Below are 21,285 nucleotides of genomic sequence, written 5' to 3' on the forward strand. Positions count from 1 at the left end.
TGACTTGCTGAAGAAGCAGGAGATTTTGATCTAATGTTATATTATGGAAAGTATAGTTGAATATTTGATGCCATGTACAAAGTATTGAAAATGACACTTGTAGTTTAAAAATTATTTTGGGATAATTGCTTTTATTGCTCAATCTCAGATTTCCTGAAATAGATTGCTACACCAGCAGGTCAGCTAAGACAACATTCTTTCATTCTGTTAAAAACAACAACTGATAGTTGCTCTTCCTTTTTTTTTCTTTCCCTCCTTCCTGCAAACGGTGTGTGTTGCTCTTTCAGGGAGAAAGCAGTAGTTTATTACCAGGGATTATCTCTTTCTGTGGGCTGGCTGACTCACCCACAGAAAATGTGCTTATTCAGGAAGTCTGCAATCCTTAAACCTCTTGTTTGGAAACACATCTCTTGGAGGTAATTGAACAGCTCTGACTCAAGAGAATTGTGGGTGGCTGTTGTAGGCTGGAGAGGATGGGGGGAATGTGAAAACTAAAGAAGTCAAAATAAATGGTTCCAGTTACAGATGGGTAGCCGTGTTGGTCTGCCATAGTCAAAATAAAAAAATTCCTTCCTGTAGCACCTTAAAGACCAACTAAGTTAGTTCTTGGTATAAGCTTTCGTGTGCATGCACACTTCTTCAGATACACTGAAACAGAAGTTGCCAGATCCTTCTATATATTGAGAAGGTGGGGAGGGGTATTACTCAGAAGGGTGGTGGGAATCGGAGATTGGCAGATAGCTGGGATGAGCCTGTTGACGACTCTTAAGGACTGTAATAGGTCTTACAGGAAAAGGCAAAGGGTGAGAAGGTGAGAAATGGCTTAGTCATGTATAATGAGATAAGAATCCAATGTCTCTGTTCAGACCAGGTCTCTCCATTGTTTTAAGTTAGGTAATGAGTTGTAATTCAGCAGCTTCTCTTTCCAGTCTATTTCTGAAATTCCTTTGTAGTAAAACAGCTACTTTGAGATCTTGTATAGAATGTCCTGGGAGATTGAAGTGTTCTCCTACTGGTTTCTCTGTTTTGTGATTCTTGATGCCAGACTCAGAGACCTAAAACATGGAGCATTTGGATCACAGATAATGGTGCTGAAATTGCAATTAACTGTTCATACCCTGGGACCTTATGGTGGAGGGTGGCTAATTAAGAGGTAAAAAAGAAGGTAAAGGACCCCTGGATGGTTAGGTAAAGGGATCCCTGACCGTTAGGTCCAGTCGCAGACGACTCTGGGGTTGCGGTGCTCATCTCGCTTTACTGGCTGAGGGATCCGGAGTACAGCTTCCTGGTCATGTGGCCAGCATGACTAAGCCGCTTCTGGCAAACCAGAGCAGCGCACGGAAACACCGTTTACCTTCCCGCCGGAGCGGTACCTATTTATCTACTTGCACTTTGACATGCTTTCAAACTGCTAGGTTGGCAGGAGCAGGGACCGAGCAACGGGAGCTTACCCCATCGCAGGGAAGGGTGGATTATTAAGAGGTGGCTAATTAAGAGGTAAAAAAGAAGGTAAAGGAAAGGACCCCTGGACGGTTAAGTCCAGTCAAAGGCGACTATGGGGCTATGGCGCTCATCTCGCTTCCAGGCTGAGGGAGCCAATGTTTGTCTGCCCACAGCATTCCGGGTCATGTGGCCAGCATGACTAACTCCTTCTGGCACAAGGGAACACCATGATGTAAACCAGAGCGCATGGAAACGCTGTTTACCTTCCTGCCTCAGCGGTACCTATTTATCTACTTGCACTGGTATGCTTTCAAACTGCTAGGTTGGCAGGAGCTGGGACAGAGCAACAGGAGCTCACCCTGTCACAGGGATTTGAACCACCGACCTTCTGACTGGCAGGTCCAAGAGGCTCAGTGGTTTAGACCACAGCGCCACCCTAAACAACACCACACTAAAAGCCTACATACCAAGACACAGTGTGTTCATGACCCATCATACATGTATCATGAACTTACTCTTTTTACTTCACGTCAGCTGACTCCAGCTTCTTCCCCAAATGTGTTTTACGTTTATAACTATTTCTAACAGTAGTATGAGGCTTTGAATCATAGAATCATAGAGTTGGAAGAGACCACAAGGGCCATCGAGTCCAACCCCCTGCCAAGCAGGAAGCTTGAGGTGGAAGCTGCTGGAAGGCTATCTGCTAAAGGAAATTGCTGCTTTTGCAAAGGAGCTATTTCCTCGTCTTCTCCCCCCCCCCCAGCAGCACCTCTATCTAAACCTCCTTTTTAAACTTGGAGAAGCATATGCTTCTTCCAAAACATGTGGCCCTCCAGTAAATATAGGTCCACAGTAGAAAAGAGGGGACTGTACACACTTGGCAAAAATGCATAAGCTGGATCAAAAGGTGTGGTTAAAGGCCCATCCAGTACAGTAATTAGATATTTGGAAAAGCATCAGGGAAATCCAAGTTCCGATCCCCACATGGCCAAGAAGCTAGGTGACCTTGGTCTGGTTGCTGTCTTTCAGCCTAGCTGCCTCGCGACAACCAGGGGTGCTGTGCTGAGCTCTTAGGATAAAAATGTAATAAATGTGCCCCCTCCCTTGGATCCTTTGATCTGCTGTTTTGATTGTCAGATGCTGAGGAATAACCAAAGGAGAGATTTCTCCCACACTCTGCTTGCCACTCTGCGGCATTTGCTTACTGTCACATGGAATATTTCGCTAGCTAGATCATTGGTATACTTTTACATTCTTAAATATTAGCAAATGGTGTGAACCCAAAGAAATCACAGTTTGCCTCTCATATCCAATTTGTTTTCAGCACAGCCTATGGCTAAGGTTTACATTTGTGTGCAAAAGACTTTTCTCGCTGTTTTCATAGGTCATGAAATGGGGATATTCAGAATATGGTTCATTTGTCTGAACTTTTGTAACGTCCTTTGCTTTTAGGCTGAGCTGACAAGTAAATATTTAAAGAGTTTGTCTCATGAAATGTAATCTGCGTGCATGGAAAGTGTTGAGAACAACTCAAACAAGACATGGGGAGACACTGGGGATTTTGGATAATTGACCGGGGTCTGTCTAGGTTGTCATTTTGACTTGCGCTTCAGTTAGAAGTAGCTTAGCATTATGTGAAGTGAATTTCTGAGTCCTAGTATCCTTTCCTAAGTGTCTATTCAGGGTAACTGAGACATGGAATTATTATAATAAGAAGAATAAAAAATACCCTGAGCCCAAGTAGTTATAATGTTAGTGAATAGTCCATGACATGAACTAGTGTCTAAAGGGGGTGACAGGCTCAAAGAAGACTGACAGCTGATAACAAATGTATAACAAGGTGGCAGAGCATACATAATTCATCTTATCAAATTCACTAAGAAGTATAAAGATAGAATTCCAAATATTGAGTTGGAACAACCTAATTAATCTCAAATGCGTGTCATATGGCTAATACCCTGGGATCCGTGCTGATATACAGGATAATCACCTCATTAATAGTATTTAGCCAATAATGTAATGAGATAAAATGAGTGCTTAGAGCAACTAGATACCAATCAAAACCAAGAAGAACCTAATTCCCTGTATTTTTCTCATACCCTCCATTTATTTCCTAGCTGCTACAATGGGTATTTAGAAGAAAACCTTTTATTAAATTAGGCCAAATGCTAAGTAATGCAGGCTTGTAATTTAGGATTACAATTAAATGTTCGTTAATGTTTCCGCAAGTCTGTTGATAAAGGGGGTGGGGCGCAAAGAGGCGAATAATAAAAATGTGCCTGTGTCTACTGAGGTGAACAGAATTATTTTTCCTGCTTGTCTGATCTAAGTGGAACTGAGCTGCAGCAACAACCACAAAGAGATCCATGCATAAAGGTACGCAGTGTCTCAGTTGTCATGATGTGGTGTAGAATGGAAATCAAAAGCACTCTCCCTATGTGAATCCAATGTTTTTCTTTTCCTTGAAACTGGCCCCTGAAGCCTTGTGGAAAACCTCTTCAATGCTGTGGTAACTTTCTGAATTCATCTATCACAGTCAGAATTCAGTAAAATGACACTGTGGCCATGCTTTATGGTTATATGGTGAGTTACTGTGTTTGTGTCTTTGTGTACGCAGACAAACAAGCCTAATCCAGTTCCATTCATTTCAATAAACTGAATCAGCATTTAGTTCAGCTGCCTGTAGCAGCAAATTGTAGATGGTTAGGCTGAATGTCTCTTGTTGTGAGCCTCATTCTAATCATTGGGAGGCGGAGATACACATTGATCTATCCCCCTTATGTTGTTTTATTTATTTCAAAACAGCTATTGAATTAATTAAAGAAATTATGCACACCTTGTATATTTAAAAGGGAAGATTATTCATATTCTGTTTAAGGGGGAACTAAGTCGCATTAAATGATGTAGCAAAACAACTGGGAAGGTAAGAAGCTGCTTCGCAAGCCTCTAATTAGATGCTGATGCAGGTGGCGCTGTGGTCCAAACCACCGAGCCTCTTGCGCTTGCCGATCAGAAGGTCGGCGGTTCGAATCCCCGCAACGGGGTGAGCTCCCGTTGCTTGGTCCCAGCTCCTGCCAACCTAGCAGTTCCAAAGCACGCCAAAAATGCAAGTAGATAAATAGGTACTGCTCCAGTGGGAAGGTAAACGGCGTTCCCATGCGCTGCTCTGATTTTGCCAGAAGTGGCTTAGGCATGCTGGCCACATGACCCAGAAAAACTGTGGCTCCCTCGGCCTGTAAAGCGAGATGAGCACTGCAACCCCAGAGTTTTCGGTGACTGGACTTAACTGCCAGGGGTCCTTTACCTTTACCTTTTTAATCAGATGCTGAAGCAAACATGAACTTGTCATATCAGAAGTGGTCCAGATATGTACTGTAGTCCCTGGAAAGACTGATTAAAACTTCATGATGAATTCCGTACTTGAAACAGTGGCAAGGGAAGATTGCGAGTGGGAGGAGGTCAAAATGAAGTTTCTGAGCAGAGTGTGGCACTACTTTTGAACCACTTTGCTATGCAAATTAGATGGGAGGTGAGACGTTGATCTGAAAAGCGGATTGCTTTGGATTAGACACCCACCAAGACAGCAGTTTAATCTGGCAGCCAATTCACAACCAAACTAATTTTGTAAAGAACCTGTAAGTGAAGAACAGGCTGTCACATTGTAATGAAAACTAGGGTGGCAGATTTCCTAGTAAGTGACAGACTGTGTGTTCGCTCATATGAAATTCCATGGCAGATTTAGGAACGGTAGAGAGCAAGGGGAATGAAGCATCAGTAGTAAGCAAAGATCCCACCCCTGCTTTTCCCATCCTTAAATAGAAGACACGTTGACTAATTTCCCCCACCACTCCCAACAAAGGTTACAGAAACAGAAATTTGCTCTCTCCTTATATTTATGGTGCTGAATAAGGAGCTACTAAAGAGGATTCTTTAGTACTTGAACTTATTTAACAAGATTTATGTACCTCTTAACCAACACAAACCGATAACAGAGCAATCCTAACTACAGAGAGACAATGCCATCTTAAATTACAGTCACACTTTGGTTTTCAAACAGAATGTATTCCGGAAGTCCGTTTGACTTCCTTAACGTTCGGAAACCAAGGTGCGGCTTTCGATTGGCTGCAGCCAATCAGAAGCCACGGAAAACGCTTCAGAAGTTCAGCTTCTGAGGCAAAGTTTGCAAACCAAAACACCTACTTCTGGGTTTGCGACGTTCGGGTTCCAAGTTGTTCGTGAACTAAGCTGTTCAAAAACCAAGGTATGACTGTACCCTTATGTCAAACCCAGTTTAGGAGGAATTTGTTTTATACTACTCCTTTTGCCATTTAAGCTCCACTAGGTTCCTAGGTCACATAACGTGAGTTGAAAGGGGTTTGGAATAGGTGCAAGCCTCTCCTTGGTCTGTCACTTGGAGTGGAGGGACTTGGACTGGTATAAACCGTTCTGAGCCCCCGGTGAGCAGGGGTGTTTTATGCTGGCATATCTTGGGCTCAGCCAAGGTGAAGGACCTGATACCTGCTGAACCCAGTCTCAGCCGGGAAAGCCCAAGATCCATCCAGTCCAAACTCTCACCCTGGTGGATCTTGAGTTTGGATTGCCCTATGAGCGGTTTAAATAAAACCACACAAAATATTCATATACAAACAAACTTTAAAAGCAAGTAGGCATAACACTGATCAAGATATAGATTAAAAATGAGCACTTTTAAAGCATATACATCATAAACATTGCAGAGAGCTAGTACAAGGAAATAGATATGTTTAAGGTGTGTATGTGTGTTTGGTGTGAGGGTGTGTGTAATAGCATTGTTTCTCCAAGGTGATGCAAGCTTTGCAAAGAGTGGCTATAGGAATATGAAAAATGACAGGTGGAATTAAGACTCCAAGCTCCTCAGAAGGAATGAGGTCATGTTTGGCAAAATACATTAGTATCACCTACTGAGGCCACTAGAAATAATAAAATATGCTTGAAATCGTGTACACAATACATTACTACCTGTTATTTTAAAAAATCTTTGGTGATTTTTAAAAATACATTATATGAAAAACAATTCTGGTATCATGTGAAAACTGACGGGGAAATACAAAGTTTCTTCACACACATGAAAGATAATACACACATGGGATATTATTATTATTATTATTATTATTATTATTATTATTATTATTAATACCCCGCCCATCTGGGCGGCTTCCAACAAAACACTAAAATACAATAACCTATTAAACATTAAAAGCTTCCCTAAACAGGGCTGCCTTCAGATGTCTTCTAAAAGTTTGGTAGTTATTGTTCTCTTTGACATCTGGTGGGAGGGCGTTCCACAGGGTGGGCGCCACTACCGAGAAGGCCCTCTGCCTGGTTCCCTGTAACTTGGCTTCTCACAGCAAGGGAACCGCCAGAAGGCCCTCGGCGCTGGACCTCAGTGTCCGGACAGAACGATGGAGGTGGAGACGCTCCTTCAGGTTTACTGGACCGAGGCCGTTTAGGGCTTTAAAGGTCAGCACCAACACTTTGAATTGTGCTCAGAAATGTACTGGGAGCCAGTGTAGGTCTTTCAAGACCGGTGTTATATGGTCTTGGCGGCCGCTCCCTGTCACCAGTCTAGCTGCTGCATTCTGCATTAGTTTTAGTTTCCAGGTCACCTTCAAAGGTAGCTGCACATAGAGCGCATTGCAGTAGTCCAAGCGAGAGATAACTAGAGCATGCACCACTCTGGTGAGACAGTCTGCGGGCAGGTAGGGTCTCAGTCTGTGTACCAGATGGAGCTGATAAACAGCTGCCCTGGACACAGAATTGACCTGCGCCTCCATGGACAGCTGTGAGTCCAGAATGACTCCCAGGCTGCACACCTGGCCCTTCAGGGGCTCAGCTACCCAATTCAGGACCAGGGAGTCCTCCACACCCGCGCGCCTCCTTTCCCCCCAAAACAGTATTTCTGTCTTGTCAGGATTCAGCCTCAATCTGTTAGCCGCCATCCATCCTCCAACTGCCTCCAGACACTCACACAGGACCTTCACCGCCTTCACTGGTTCTGATTTAAAAGAGAGGTAGAGCTGGGTATCATCCACATACTGATGAACACCCAGCCCAAACCCCCTGATGATCTCTCCCAGCAGCTTCATATAGTTATTAAAAAGCATGGGGGAGAGGACGGAACCCTGAGGCACCCCACAACTGAGAGCCCAGGGGTCTGAACACTCATCCCCCCACCACTTTCTGAACACGGCCCAGGAGGAAGGAGCGGAACCACTGTATAACAGTGCCCCCTGCTCCCAGCCCTCGACGGTCCAGGAGGATGTTATGGTTGATGGTATCAAAAGCTGCTGAGAGATCCAGCAGAACTAGGAAACAGCTCTCACCTTTGTCCCTAGCCTGCCGGAGATCATCGACCAGTGCGACCAAGGCAGTTTCAGTCCCATGATGAGGCCTGAATCCCGACTGGAAGGGATCCAAATGGTCCGCTTCTTCCAGGCATGCCTGGAGTTGTTCAGCAACCACTCAATCACCTTGCCCAAGAATGGAATAATAGATAGGTATAATTATGATCTCCTGAAAGCTAGCCAATATCCTGATGTCCAGGTCATACAAATTATTGGTATGGGGGGCACTGTGACTCAGTGGGAGAAATCTGCTTTGCATGCAGAAGGTTGCAGATTCAATCAAGGTGAGTCAATGGTCTGACTTAATATAAAGCAAATTCCTATAATTCCCAATTGGTCTTGATCCAGACCAATTTGTGCTTCCTGTGACGTCTGTGTTGCAGGATGTTTCTAAATGTTGCCGAATAACCACAATGTTAATTTAGGGAAAACATGCAATATACTTTTCCTTCTGAAAAATAAATAAATCCTGGTCCACTATTCTTTAACCTTTTAAAATGCAAAAGTTAACCTCTACACTGGTTTTTACAACACTTCATTGCAGACAGGCAACAATGAAATCCATTTATGGCCAGCATAAAATGCAGATGAAGACATTAAGTTGCTTCCACATTAGTTTTTGAAAAATTGATAAAAACTGATAAGGATTTCCTGCTAACTTTGATTAACAATGTAAAAACAGTAAGATTGGTGCAGCAATTAAACTGCTAGCACATTTGCAAAGCTAAGTATGGTTTCAAATTGGATGGACCGCATGCTGAGATATCTGCATTGCAGGGGGTTGGACTAGATAACCCTTGGTGTCCCTTCAAACTCTACCTTTCTATAATTCTATGTATCTATGATAATGGGAACTGGAGATGCAGTGGGTCTTTAGTAGACAGAACTGCAGATATATAATCTGCAGGACTGAGATATGCTTAGAAGAGAGAGGCTGTTGGAATAACCAAGGTTAGGATGTGAGAAGAGAAGAAGCATTGTTCTTTATTAAAAAGAAATATTACAGCTCAGGTCTATACTTGGAAAAGCAGAATCTCTAACAAGGTGTTACAGGGCATCTTTATCTCCCAGCAGGAGTGCTCCTGTTCAGAGTGCCAGCAGGTGTTTCCATTTCCTGTCCATTTTTCTTTCTTTACTGTCAATATTTCCTGACTAAGCATGCTCAGTGTTTACTGGGCTGGCTGGGCTAAAAGCCAGTTAGAGTGCCAGACTAGGACCTGGGAAATCAGGGTTCTAATCCCCAGTAGACCATGAAACTCATGTGATCTTGGGCCAGTCAGAGTCCCTCAGCCTAATCTACCTCAGAGGGTTATTGTGAGGATAAAATGGAGTGAGGGGCTTTCCTGGATTAGTTGTAAAGGCATTTTGTGACTTTCAATCTGATGGGGAGGTGGAAGCCTGGGCAAAAAGATATGTCTTCAGGAAACATCCGAGGCAATGTAATATGGGCAGGCAATTGGAACTGATGCAATAAACTCCTTGCCCCATTGCCTTGTGGAGAGCAAATTTCTGATGCTGGGAGCCTTCTATACTCACAGGTTCTCCCTGCGTGGTTTAAGGATCCTTCAGGCGCTATGGCCTGAAGAGAAATACAGGTAGAACAGGCCTGTATGGTTTAGCTCTATCACCCAGATCCAGGTGACTCCTCCGTTCCCTTCAGGAATTTTCAGCTTGTGTATCTGTGGAGGCGTCCTGTATAAGAGGGATCAGGGTTCAGAGAGCTTCAGAACCCTGAATAAATGGGGGTCTTGAATCATGGGGAAAACCTTCATGAGTACAGGAGGCTCCCCTGTTCAAGGCCTTCATGATTTGGGGCTGGGGACAAGTAATTTAGCTCTCCCTTTTGATTTTACACATGAGCTTCTGCATAGGGGTTGACTAGTTTATCTCAGTTAGTTGATCATGGGTTTCCATGATAACACTTTGTGTCATCAAGCTATGCTTCATAGATTAAAAATGCAGACAGCCATGTTGGTCTGTGAGGAAAGGAATGGAAACAGGAGAAAGTATAGTGATGCCTTAATGAGGAGGGCCAAGTGAATGTCACAAAACAACAGTGTAACTTTCATGTTTCACAGAAAGGCTGGGTGCTAAAGAAAAAGATGGTGTGGGTCAGTGGAGCGGCAACTGGGAAAGAGAATATTAAAGGTGCTGTTTGTAAAGGGAATGGTAGAGACATGTCTGTAATGTGCCCAGGCTTAAGATGGTGATTCAGGAAGCTCTTTACAGAGCAATTATGTTTCTTTGTGCCAAGTGTAGAAGATCTCAGGTGGCATCAAAGTGTACAGGAACAGCAAAGCAGTGATTGTTTTCCTTTTGAAAATAAAGAAGCACCCAGTTTCTCAGATCTACAGCTTTGCTAGTACAAGTGGCATTGATAGAGAGCACTCCATCTTTCAAGCAATTTCCTAAAATGTACTAGCCCTCTTACTGTCTTGCACACCTATCTGTGTAAATTATTTGTGGTCCAGATCCAACCAGTGTCATTCTCCAATGATAATCTCCCATGTTCTCGGAAAGAAAAAGTTTGCATAGTATATTTCCAACGGTTTCTTAACTAATGAATGAGAAATAGTAGTTGCTGAGGTCTTCCACTAGGGAGTACCATTGCACTTCTGAATGAGAAAGGCAAGTTGGCAAATGCTTCCAAGGAATGTATGTACCAGAGTGCTTTTGGATTTTTCTGTTCTGTAAAATATCACCATCACCAACATCTTTGATAGCTATAAATAAATTTGTTCTTTACTTTGTTTACTCTTCCTGCCAGTGCCTGGTGGTTCATCTTAAAGTAAAAATAAACCATTGAAATACCAAATTTCAGAGGGCTTGTTTGTTTTAAAGCAACTAGCATAATCGTAACTGTCCATAACAATGAGTTAATCTGAAAATTATTGTAATCACTGCAAAAAAAGCAATGTAGAGTCATCACTCATCACTTTACCACAGTATCAAATTACTGCTGGTATTTTTGTTTTAGGGTTGTTGTAAGAAAGAAAAGGGCAGCAGGAGAACCGTGTATATCATCCACCATAGGCTCCTTGGAAGAAAAAAGTAACACATATATATATTTCCAGCCAAACCAGAGTCATGGAGCAAAAAGGAAGGTTGGGTTAAGATCATTGGTTCTGTAAGAATTCTGAGGATGCCACCTTTCTTTAAAACAAAGTTTCTAGACTTATTGGTGATGGAAAGTGTGCATGTTAAATATGACAGAAAGGGCTGCAGCTCAGTTGTAAAGCACAAACTACATGTAGGAGGTTCTAAGTTCAGCTTCCAGTGTTTCCAGTTCCACATAGGGCAGGAAAGACTTCTGTCTAAAACCCTGGTGAACTGCTGCCAGTCAGTGTAGACAATATTGTGCAAGGTGGACCAATGGTCAGATTTGCTGTTATGCAGCTTCCTATGTCTATGACAGTTATGCATACAAGAAATCAAATAAAAACAAAATCCCTATGAAGTTTAATGAGTAATTGTTCAGATTTATTGAAATTTCAGATCTCCTAATTTTTCATCCTGACTTCAGCTAGTTTAACTGTACAAAGGGCAGAATCCTACTGCTTTTGCCAGTGAAACATGACATTGCTACAGTTCACATGCCTTTGTGTAAAAATCTTGTCCGATCTTCAACATAGCTCAGTTAAGTGCACAAGTCTTCTAGGAATGGAAATATTTCAGCACTTCTCTGGCGATTGGTTTCTTCCTGTCCTCTTTTTACTGATATGCACTTCATAAAAGTGACACCCTATCACAACCAGTCATTCTTTCTTAGGCAGCTATAAAAGTACATTGGAAGCTGCAGATAAAAACTGGCCCCAAGATCCACTCTGTTTAAGTGCTCATCCTGGGAGCACAACCACCACAAGAATCCTGGAACGTTAACATGTCTGCCCTCGCTGCGTCAGTGTCACACTGGCACTACAGGGTGGCACAGAGTCACTCTGTTGGAAATAGCCACCAGCAGCAGACATCCTATGAGGGCATTGGGCCAGGTAGGATGCCATTCCAGGTAGCACAATCACAGCATCACACATTTCTTTTTAACGAAGGTACTGGGCTTTTGAAAGAGATTATTTTGGCCCAGAAAAGGGTGGCTGTTTCCACTTCTGCATACTTATCCACAGGATCAGGATAACAGGTTGATAAGGCAATTCATTGTATTGGCTGGAGGTAAAGTTTTTTATTGTTTCATGCCACCCCAATCTCTGAGCAGTATGAGATTTCAGGGATTCCATGTGCTCACCCGAGGTTCATATTTCTTTTGGGAACAAGGCACAGAGGAGAATGTGGTGTCTTCATGATATATGGTTTATTTACACATATATATAACCTGAGCCTACGATGGATGTGTTCATAGCATCAACACCCCAAAAAGGTATTGATCTCCCATAGCCACAGCCTTGAATTCAAACAGAAATCAAACTTTGCTCTCAAACATTGCTCTGAGTCTTTCTCTAGCCCATCTTGCCATCTCTCACATAGTCCCTTTGCTTCATTTATCTTAACTGCCCATCACCCAGGCTATCACCTCAACACAAGAAGTAAGCCTGGCTTATATTTTAACACTTGCTGGAAAATAAAAGCAAAATAAAAGAAATTACTAGGATAACATAACACCCCCCGCATTAATGCTTTTTTGTTTTAAATGACTCACGTTACCAAGAGCTTAGAGGCGAGCAGTTATGACAGAATGTTTCTTTCAGAAAAAACAAGACTGAAATTGTATTTCCTTGTCTTCAATTTAAACTTTAAACTATGAATTAATGCTGCAAAGGTAGATAACATTATTATGTTATCCTTTAGTGGCTAGGGAATTGCCAAGTGCTTTAGTTCTTTGTCTCAGAAGAAATGAGACATGTTAAATTAACGAGACAATGACTTTCTTTCTGTGAGGTATGAAAATCAAAGTCTATTTTGCTTTACAGTGTAAATTAGTTTCACACAGATGTCATACCCCAGTAGAACAGCTTTATCAGAACTGCTTCAACTGTTGCTTTGCCCTGCTCATGTTCTGAATATGTGTTGGGACATGGCCAGAAATGAGAAATGCAGCGCATGAACACAGACAACCACATCAAGGGGTTAGCTTACTATAAAGAGCTTAAGGGCACTTGATAAGCTAGTGGTCCAAACTAAAGCACACCAAAAGAAATCCCATGCGAGTTATCTATTGCGGGACAATAGCATTTAAGTGACTTCAGGGTGCTGGTGCTGGTGTTTGGAATGTCACCCGGTTTGGAATGCCACCTTGTTAAAATATTGTCGATACCAGGGGTAGCCAATGTAGTGTCCTTCAGATATTGTTGAACCTCAACTCCTATCAGCCTTAGTTATTCTGGACAATGATAAGGTACAATGGGAGCTGCAGTCCAATAACATTTGGATAGCAACACGTTAGCTACTTTCAGTCTACATTCTATGCAATTATGGACTATTTGTAAAGAACTGGAGCCATTTTTAAAGTGAACAAGCTATTAAGGTCCAGCAGAACATGTAATATATGGTCAAAATGCACCAGAACAGTGGTTCCCAATTAGCCAATTACTGAGGACTCCCTATTTTTCAAATCCAAGCCACAGAACCCCTACTTTGATCTCTATGGTATTTAAACAATAACTATAGTAAACTACAGTCTTCATAAAAGTTTTCAATGGAGTGCATAGCACCTGCAATAAAAATAAGAAGCTACAGGCAACAACTGATTGAACAGAATTTGATCTGAAGCACAGCTTCTTTTTAATTATTTCCCCCCTCAGTCAGTCACTATCATTCTGCACTCAGGCTCATGGCTTCATTATAAATATTTTGAAGACACTGCTAATTAATATATATTATTAGCATGCAAGCAAATTGGTCTGTGTTTCTAGAACAGGACTTGCACCAGACTTTCAGCCTAAATGTTGAATCTGAAGAATGATGTTGACGACGATGATGATAATGATTTATTATTTGTGCCCCGCTCGTCTGACTGGGTTGCCCCAGCCACTCTGATCTCCCTGCAGAATTGTAAGCAAACTGACAAACAGCTCTCAGCCAGCAGCTACTTATACTATGCCTGTGAGGGGACTCTATATTTGAGAAGCTTTAATTAAAATGCTGAAGGGGACTCTTGTTCCAACAAATTTCTATCTTCTTGGCTAAATATGAAACAAATATTTAGAATCGGAAGCATATACACAGGGGTGGGGGGAAGCCAGAAGTAAATTATCTACTTTAAAGAAGTATTTCAGAACAGGTGCTGATGTATTTTGAAGCAGGCATTTGCTCATTTCTACAGCCTTCTACAATGGAAGATCAGATTATATGGAACAGCCAGCCTTGGCTTTTGTACTCAGCTCCTGTTGTCTGTTGCACAATAGCTGCTGGGTTTGTTTTCTTGTTCTATGCATGTCTCTAATCCTTTGAGTTATGCTAGCAGCTGGGCAAGTTCAGAGAACAGTGAACAGGCATACACATGGCTTGGATGCCAGGACTCACCAACTCATCCTTCATGTCTCTCTTCTCCTCCACCCCCATCCTTTCTCCAGGTTCTCCAGCCAAAGATTAGTGTAGAGAGTTAGACGCAATGTGAGCTAGAAGCTTAGAGCAGAGTTAGGAGTGATGCCATGGAGAAGGCAGGCAGCAAGTTGCAAAGCCAGAGAAGCAGAGCACAACGTTTGATGTCTGTTTAAATCCAAGGCTGCAGATATGGGAGAAACCTTTTGGGTTGTTAATGCTGTGAGCCCCTCCATTGTAGGCTTCAGGTTGTGTATATATGTATGTATAAATAAACCATATATCATAAAGACACCACAGTCTCCACTGTGCTTCATTTCCAAAATAAAACACACACCCTGGGTGAGCACCTGGAATCCCTGGAATCTTGTACCGCTCTGAGATTAGGGTGGCATGCAATAGCGTTTTAGACCATTGCTAGGAATGTTTATGTTTAATTTATGCCTGTAGAATTAATGTTCTCCACATCGAGTGTGTATTACATGGCCTAAATATTTTAAAATTCACTAAGCAGCTACTTAAATTCTGTCCTCCTCTGAGGTTCTATCCTGATATGAAAACAAAACAAAGCTGTTTGACATGCTCCCTATGTTTTCCTGTGAACAATTAACTGTATTTAAGGATTTAAAAGCTTTGTGCCAGTTTTGTTTGGCAGTCACGACAAATGTCTTTTGCATTTTTAGCACTTATCTAAAAGCAGGAACACATCCTGCCTTGAAGCTTTTATTCATGACTCCAAAGTCATTTGGAGCCTGTAGATATTTTTCCTAACACATTTTCCTAATATGGTTGGCACTATGTGGGTGCTAATCTGGAGTAGTTAAGAGGCTCAGTTTCATCTCCCATACAATGCACTAGAGGTATACTTAAGGATGATAACGTCGTTTGGCTAAAGCATCCTGTTTAAACTACATTCAGGATACGGTTTGGATTACTCAGGGGCAACTATTCCAAATAATGTATGGTGATGATTTGCAGTTGATCCGGCTGCTAACATAAAGGCATAGTTAATTAAGGAAACTACACAGCCTTTGTAGGCAGATGGGGAAAAACATAAGCAGTAAACTATCTCTCTTTTAGTCTCCTCATTAGATATTAAGAGTCCATTAACCATGTAATGCACTCATTTAAATTTTGGTTAAGGCCTTCAAGAGATTTGAATTACTCTGTTTAAAAGCCACAGAAACTAAAACCAACATACACAGAGAGAGTGATGTGCCTAGAGAAGAATAAAAACTCTTAGCTTGCAAGCTCCTCACCTGTCCCCCAATTACAGAGTAGGACAGTGTACACACCATACACTACCTGAAGTCACTACCTGAAGAATTCTTGGAAGCAGAGTTTGCTCAGGGGGCTGGGAGTTGTAGCTCTGTGCAAAGCAAACTAGAGTACTCTCCCCCTTTGTGGGGGAGGGAAGAAGAGATGCCCTTTAAATGTATGGTGTGTATGCAGAATATAGACACCTGGCCAATATGTGGCTGTCAGCCTATGTCTTTGAGGACCAAGTCTACTTCTATGTCCACTAAATCCACTAGCTCACACTAACTCATGTTAGGTCAAAACCACCTTTAAATACACAAATAACTTTGCTCACCTTGAGAGGATCAAGAGACACACAAATGCTTGGCCTCTCAGACATTTCCCCTTGTTATCTTAGCATTAAAACAGAAAATAAGGCTAGCTGCAGTGAGGGAAATGTCTAGGATCCATCTAGGATCCTCTGTGTAAATGCTTCAAGTATTTCTCATTTCAACATAGTATTTTATTTTACTGTTAAAATCGTTGTAAAATCAATCCAGAGGGAGTGTTTTCTGATGATACATATCATATGAAATGTTGGAAATACGTATTACCAAGTGCATGGTCAATTTCAGTCATCAGACATATCAGTCCTGCGGCCTATAAAAAGCCATGGCAGTATATGCCACGTTTAGCTGAGAGAAACACATGTTTTCTGCAATGAACTAAATGGAATGTAAAGGCTGTTTTTGATTGTGTTTACTTAATTAAGATTAAAAAGACGCACTGCTGTATGTTCAAGCTGAGCCTTAGTCTGTGGGAAATGTCAGGCAGCATTAGGCTCATTGTCGACACTGGCCTAATTTCTGTTGATGTTAATTAAAAAGTTTTAGTTCACCAAGTCAAGGAGAAATAGTGGTTGATGGCCCTGAAATTAATTTAGAAAGTGGCAACTTGCTTTGTCAATCCGCCTCATGTACTTGAAAATAACTCAGCAGGTTGGAGGAAATAATCCTTCAGTTCAGATGCTTCCTGACTTCATTTAACACAACACCATGCCTGGCCTTCTTCAAAACCCTGCCAGTGCAATTCTATACATGTCTGCTCAGAGGTAATCCCCACTGTGTTCAGTGGACTTACTTCCAGACTAGGATGTAGATTTGTAGCCTGGCAGCATAATCCTCTGCATATTTTACCCAGAGGTAAGTGGTACTGTGGGCAAACAAAGCAGGATGAATTTTCACAAAACAAGTCCTCTGAAAGCAACACGAAACTATGAAACCAGGTAAATCCTGGCTGTGAGTCCTGGAGGACCTGCTTCTTGCCTGGCAGACCTTTCCCCCCTGGTCTAGGAGGGCTGGGCCCTGACTGACTCCAGCTACAAAAGCTGAAGCTGCTGAACAGAATCTTGGACTGTGGGGTTAACTTGTGTGGATTATTTTTCTGGAGGAGAAGAGATGTGCCTGGGAAGAGAGGAGCTAGGGAGAGGAAGAGGACAGTTGCAGTGGTTCAGGGAAGGAGGAAGTATGGTGTGGAAGGTGAGACAGGCCGGGTAAGGGGTACACAGCACTGACAGTGACTCTGCCGTGTGCCCATTCCTCCTCCAGCCTGGGAAATTGTTGTCCTATCAGCCAGCTGTTGGGTCTGCACATGCTGCGGCTGCTGAATGCCAGGTCACCTCTGAACAAGACCTCCCTCATACATGATCAGATTGTGGATGAGAAGGCTGATCTGACCTGCATCACTGAGACCTGGGTGGGTGAGCAAGGTGGAGTTTTTCTCACCCAATGGTGCTCACCTGAGTATTCAGTGCAGAATCAGGGCAGACTTGAGGATCTGGGAGGGGGAGTTAGGTAAAGGTAAAGGGACCCTTGACCATTAGGCCCAGTCGTGACCGACTCTGGGGTTGCAGCACTCATCTTGCTTTATTGGCTGAGGGAGCCGGCGTACAGCTTCCAAGTCATGTGGCCAGTATGACTAAGCCGCTTCTGGCGAACCAGAGCAGCGCACGGAAACGCCGTTTACCTTCCCGCCTATTTATCTACTTGCACTTTGACGTGCTTTCGAACTGCTAGGTTGGCAGGAGCAGGGACCGAGCAATGGGAGCTCACCCCGTCACAGGGATTCGAACCGCCGACCTTCTGATTGGCAAGTCCTAGGCTCTGTGGTTTGACCCACAGCGCCACCCGTGTCCCGGGAGGGGGAGTTACCGTGGTCTATATAAATTCTCTCTCCCCCCCCCCAGTTGGGGGGGGGTCTAGAGTGTGTACTGGTCAATCAGGACAGATTAGGGATTCTGCTGGTTTATCACCCGCCTTGATGGTTAACAGTCTCCTTACCTGAGCTGACAGAGCTGGTTTCAGAGGCAGTGTTGAGGACTCCCAGCCTGCTTATTTTGGGGAACTGCAACCTCCCTGCCAAGGAGACTGGCTGTGGGGTGGCTCAGCACTTTATGGTTGCCATGAAGACCCAACATGTCACCATCCCAACACATGCAGCACACCACACTCTGGACCTTGTTTTTTCAACTTGGTAGGAAGAAGGTGATCTGAAAGTGGACTTGCAAACTCCACCCATTTGGATTTCTTTATAGAAAAAAAATCACAACATGAAACTTTATGAAAGAGGCATTTCTATGAGATGCTGACTTTCATTAACGTTTCAGCTCATTTCTCCCTGTAATTCACTTCTGGGATGTGCGAACAAATATTTTTGTACTGAGTCCAGGATTTATTATCTCAGAATAGTTGATTATGTAAGCACCCACCCTTCTATTGCCTCACAGCAAGCTCCGAGGCTCATGCCATAAGATGCTTGTTAATCAAACAGAAGTATGTTATATTTCTGTAGCGTTGCAGTTGAGATTGCCAACCCAGCGCCAAGTTCAGCAAGTGCTAAGCCAGTCTCACTGTCATGCTGAATGCTAATTAAACCGAGTTGTATCATGCTTTTCTCTTTTGCTTGCCATCTGTTTACTCTGATCATTTTCCCCTCAGAAAAATCAGCTTTCCTTTCCTACTTTCATTTGCATGATCAAAATGCAGCATGCTTAATTATGAATTATAACTGTGCACATTTGAAAACTAAATCAAGGGAAAGTAAAGTGTTTCCTTTGAGGACAACTGAAGATTTGGTGTTCATTTCCTTCAGATTTTGATTAGTTTAAGACGTGATGTAACGTGCGTGTTCATCTCACCAAATGATGTTAATTTTTTATTGTCACACAGTAAGCAAAAGGTAGGTGTGCTGACCAGAAACAAAATGGATTAATGAGAAGAAGGCTGACTTGGGGTTAAAGTCACAAGGTCTGCAACTCATGGATTATGCAGTGGTTTTCAACCAGTGTGCCGTGGCACCCTGGGGTGCCTTGAATGATGGTCAGGGATGCCGCGGACAACACTGGTCTCTGCCCCTCTTTCCTTCCCTCCCTTCTCTGATACCCTCTTGCGTCTCTGCCTCCCAAAGGCCTGCACAGCTGTTTGTTGCAGCAGCCCTGGCTACAAGCTCCGCAGGTGAATGATGCCTCTGGATGTGGCCAGGGGGTGCTTCCCGGGCCCCTGTGGGGCAGTGTGAGGAGGCACCTCTCTTTGGGGCAGGGGGGCAGCTCAGAGACCAGGGGCAGCAGCTGTGGCTGCCCAGAGGACTTCCAAGGAGAGGGGAGAGGAGATGAGGCTGAGGGAACCCTCCACAAGGGAGGGTGTTTGAAAAATGGTGAGAGGCTGCCAGCTCTGCAGGCAAGGGCTGACCCAACTAGGCTCCTGAGCCCCACTGGGGTGCCACAGAACAAATGTAGTTGGTCAAGGGAGCCATGGAGTCAAAAAGATTGAAAATCTCTGGATTATGGTACAAACTAGCCAACAGGTTAGGCTCTTATAAGTCTCCAAGGCTTCAGCGTTTAGCTGAAATTTTTCTCCACTCCAAACCTGTCTGCCTTCTTTGCTTTACACCCAGCCCAACAAAGAGTTCTGGAGAACTCTAAAGTTTGCTCACTATTTTTGTTATTTTTGTGGGCCTAACAGACATCCTGTCACACTATAGATTATGGATATAGATTATACACATTTTTGTACACATTATTTGGCTGGAGACCTGTATCCCCAAATTACATGAACTATGCATTTTGAAGGAACATTGTGTTTCAAGTTTGCATATTGTTTCAATGAGAATTAAGTAGGTTCACATTAAAATGTAGACCAAGCCGAATTCTTCCCCACCCCTACAATGCATAATGCCTGACAGCAATGCTATTTTTCGAGATAAAGAGCTCCTTGAACTCACCATGAACCTCTCCCTCTTTCTCATAGAATAAAAACGAAACTCTCCATGTGAGGAGATCAAGCTTTTGTAGTCTTTTTCACAGGCAGTAGTTTCTTTGTTTCATCACTTGTTTGCTTGTTGAGAGGTTATATTTTTTAAAAAATATTTTTTTAAAAAACGTGGGTGTTATTTAGAACTACTGCCCAACCTTTGAAATCTAAGTACCATTTTCCTTGTTGCTTTTGAAATTCAGGCAACCAAGGGTTGCCTCACACCCAGCAGTGTAGCCTATGCTGTATTTAGAAACGGGAAGATACTTAACTTTTAAAAGTCATTATTTTCTAGCAGAATATTGGAATGTAAATTCTTGGCTTTGCAACTAAAATAACAGAAAATCAGTTGTGGCAATAAGTATATATATATATATATATATATATATATCCCATTATCACCACAGCAGACGGGAAGAACTTGAGGAATGTATTCACTGTGTTAGGCTGCTTTAAAAAAAAAAAAAAAGGTGAGAGTTTCAGAAATCCCTGTCAGGAGGTAATGAAGAGGACCCAGTGGGTTGGCTTTTAAAGAGGATTAGGCAAATTCATGGGACGGAGGTGGCGCTGTGGGTTAAACCACAGAGCCTAGGACTTGCCAATCAGAAGGTCGGCAGTTCGAATCCCTGCGACAGGGTGAGCTCCCGTTGCTCGGTCCCTGCTCCTGCCAACCTAGCAGTTCGAAAGCATGTCAAAGTGCAAGTAGATAAATAGGCGGGAAGGTAAACGGCATTTCCGTGCACTGCTCTGGTTCGCCAGAAGCGGCTTAGTCATGCTGGCCACATGACCCGGAAGCTGTACGCCGGCTCCCTCGGCCAGTAAAGCGAGATGAGCGCCGCAACCCCAGAGTCAGTCACGACTGGACCTAATGGTCAGGGGTCCCTTTACCTTTACCTAGGCAAATTCATGGCTATTAGCCATGATGACTATGTTGTATCTTCACTGTTAGAGGCAGTATCTCTCTGAACAGCCATTGCTGAGAACTGCAGGTGGCCAAGTGCAGTTGCACACGGTTCCTGCTTCCCACAGGCATTTGGCTGGTAACTTGAGAACCAGATGCTGGACTAAATGGGTCACTGGCTTGATCCCACAGGCTTTTCTTAGGTTCTTAGTATTTAACAATGACTCATGTATGTATTTGTACAGTACACATACAAAACTGAAGGATGTATATAGCAATGAAAACTAGTCAATGTGTTCATGTAAGCCACCCCTTCCTCCAGTTTGGCATGGCTCTAGATACGTTACAAAATACTTTATCATGCACTTTACAATATTTCAATGAATAGCTAGCATTGAAATCCTCTTCAACTGTTGCTTTTTATGCTGACCTCTAGCGGACAAAATGAGTAATAAATGGAATAGAAACAAAACCAGAAGATTACAGATTAACTGTGTTCATATATGAATCAATACATAGC

General features: G+C 43.0%; 1 long non-coding RNA gene across 1 annotated transcript in view; it reads right to left on the reverse strand.

Annotated features, from left to right (window-relative positions):
• Positions 1 to 17,993, reverse strand: part of LOC309531363 — a 35,821-nt gene extending 17,828 nt beyond the window's left edge. Inside the window, exon 1 of the long non-coding RNA XR_014219252.1 lies at positions 17,897 to 17,993. This is a non-coding gene — a long non-coding RNA (uncharacterized lncRNA). The remainder of the gene's footprint in view (positions 1 to 17,896) is intronic.
• Between the last annotated feature and the right edge of the window lie 3,292 nt (positions 17,994 to 21,285).

The sequence above is a fragment of the Podarcis vaucheri genome (genome assembly GCF_965113315.1).
Source record: "Podarcis vaucheri genome assembly, chromosome: 4".
NCBI classification, from domain to species: Eukaryota; Metazoa; Chordata; class Lepidosauria; order Squamata; family Lacertidae; genus Podarcis; species Podarcis vaucheri.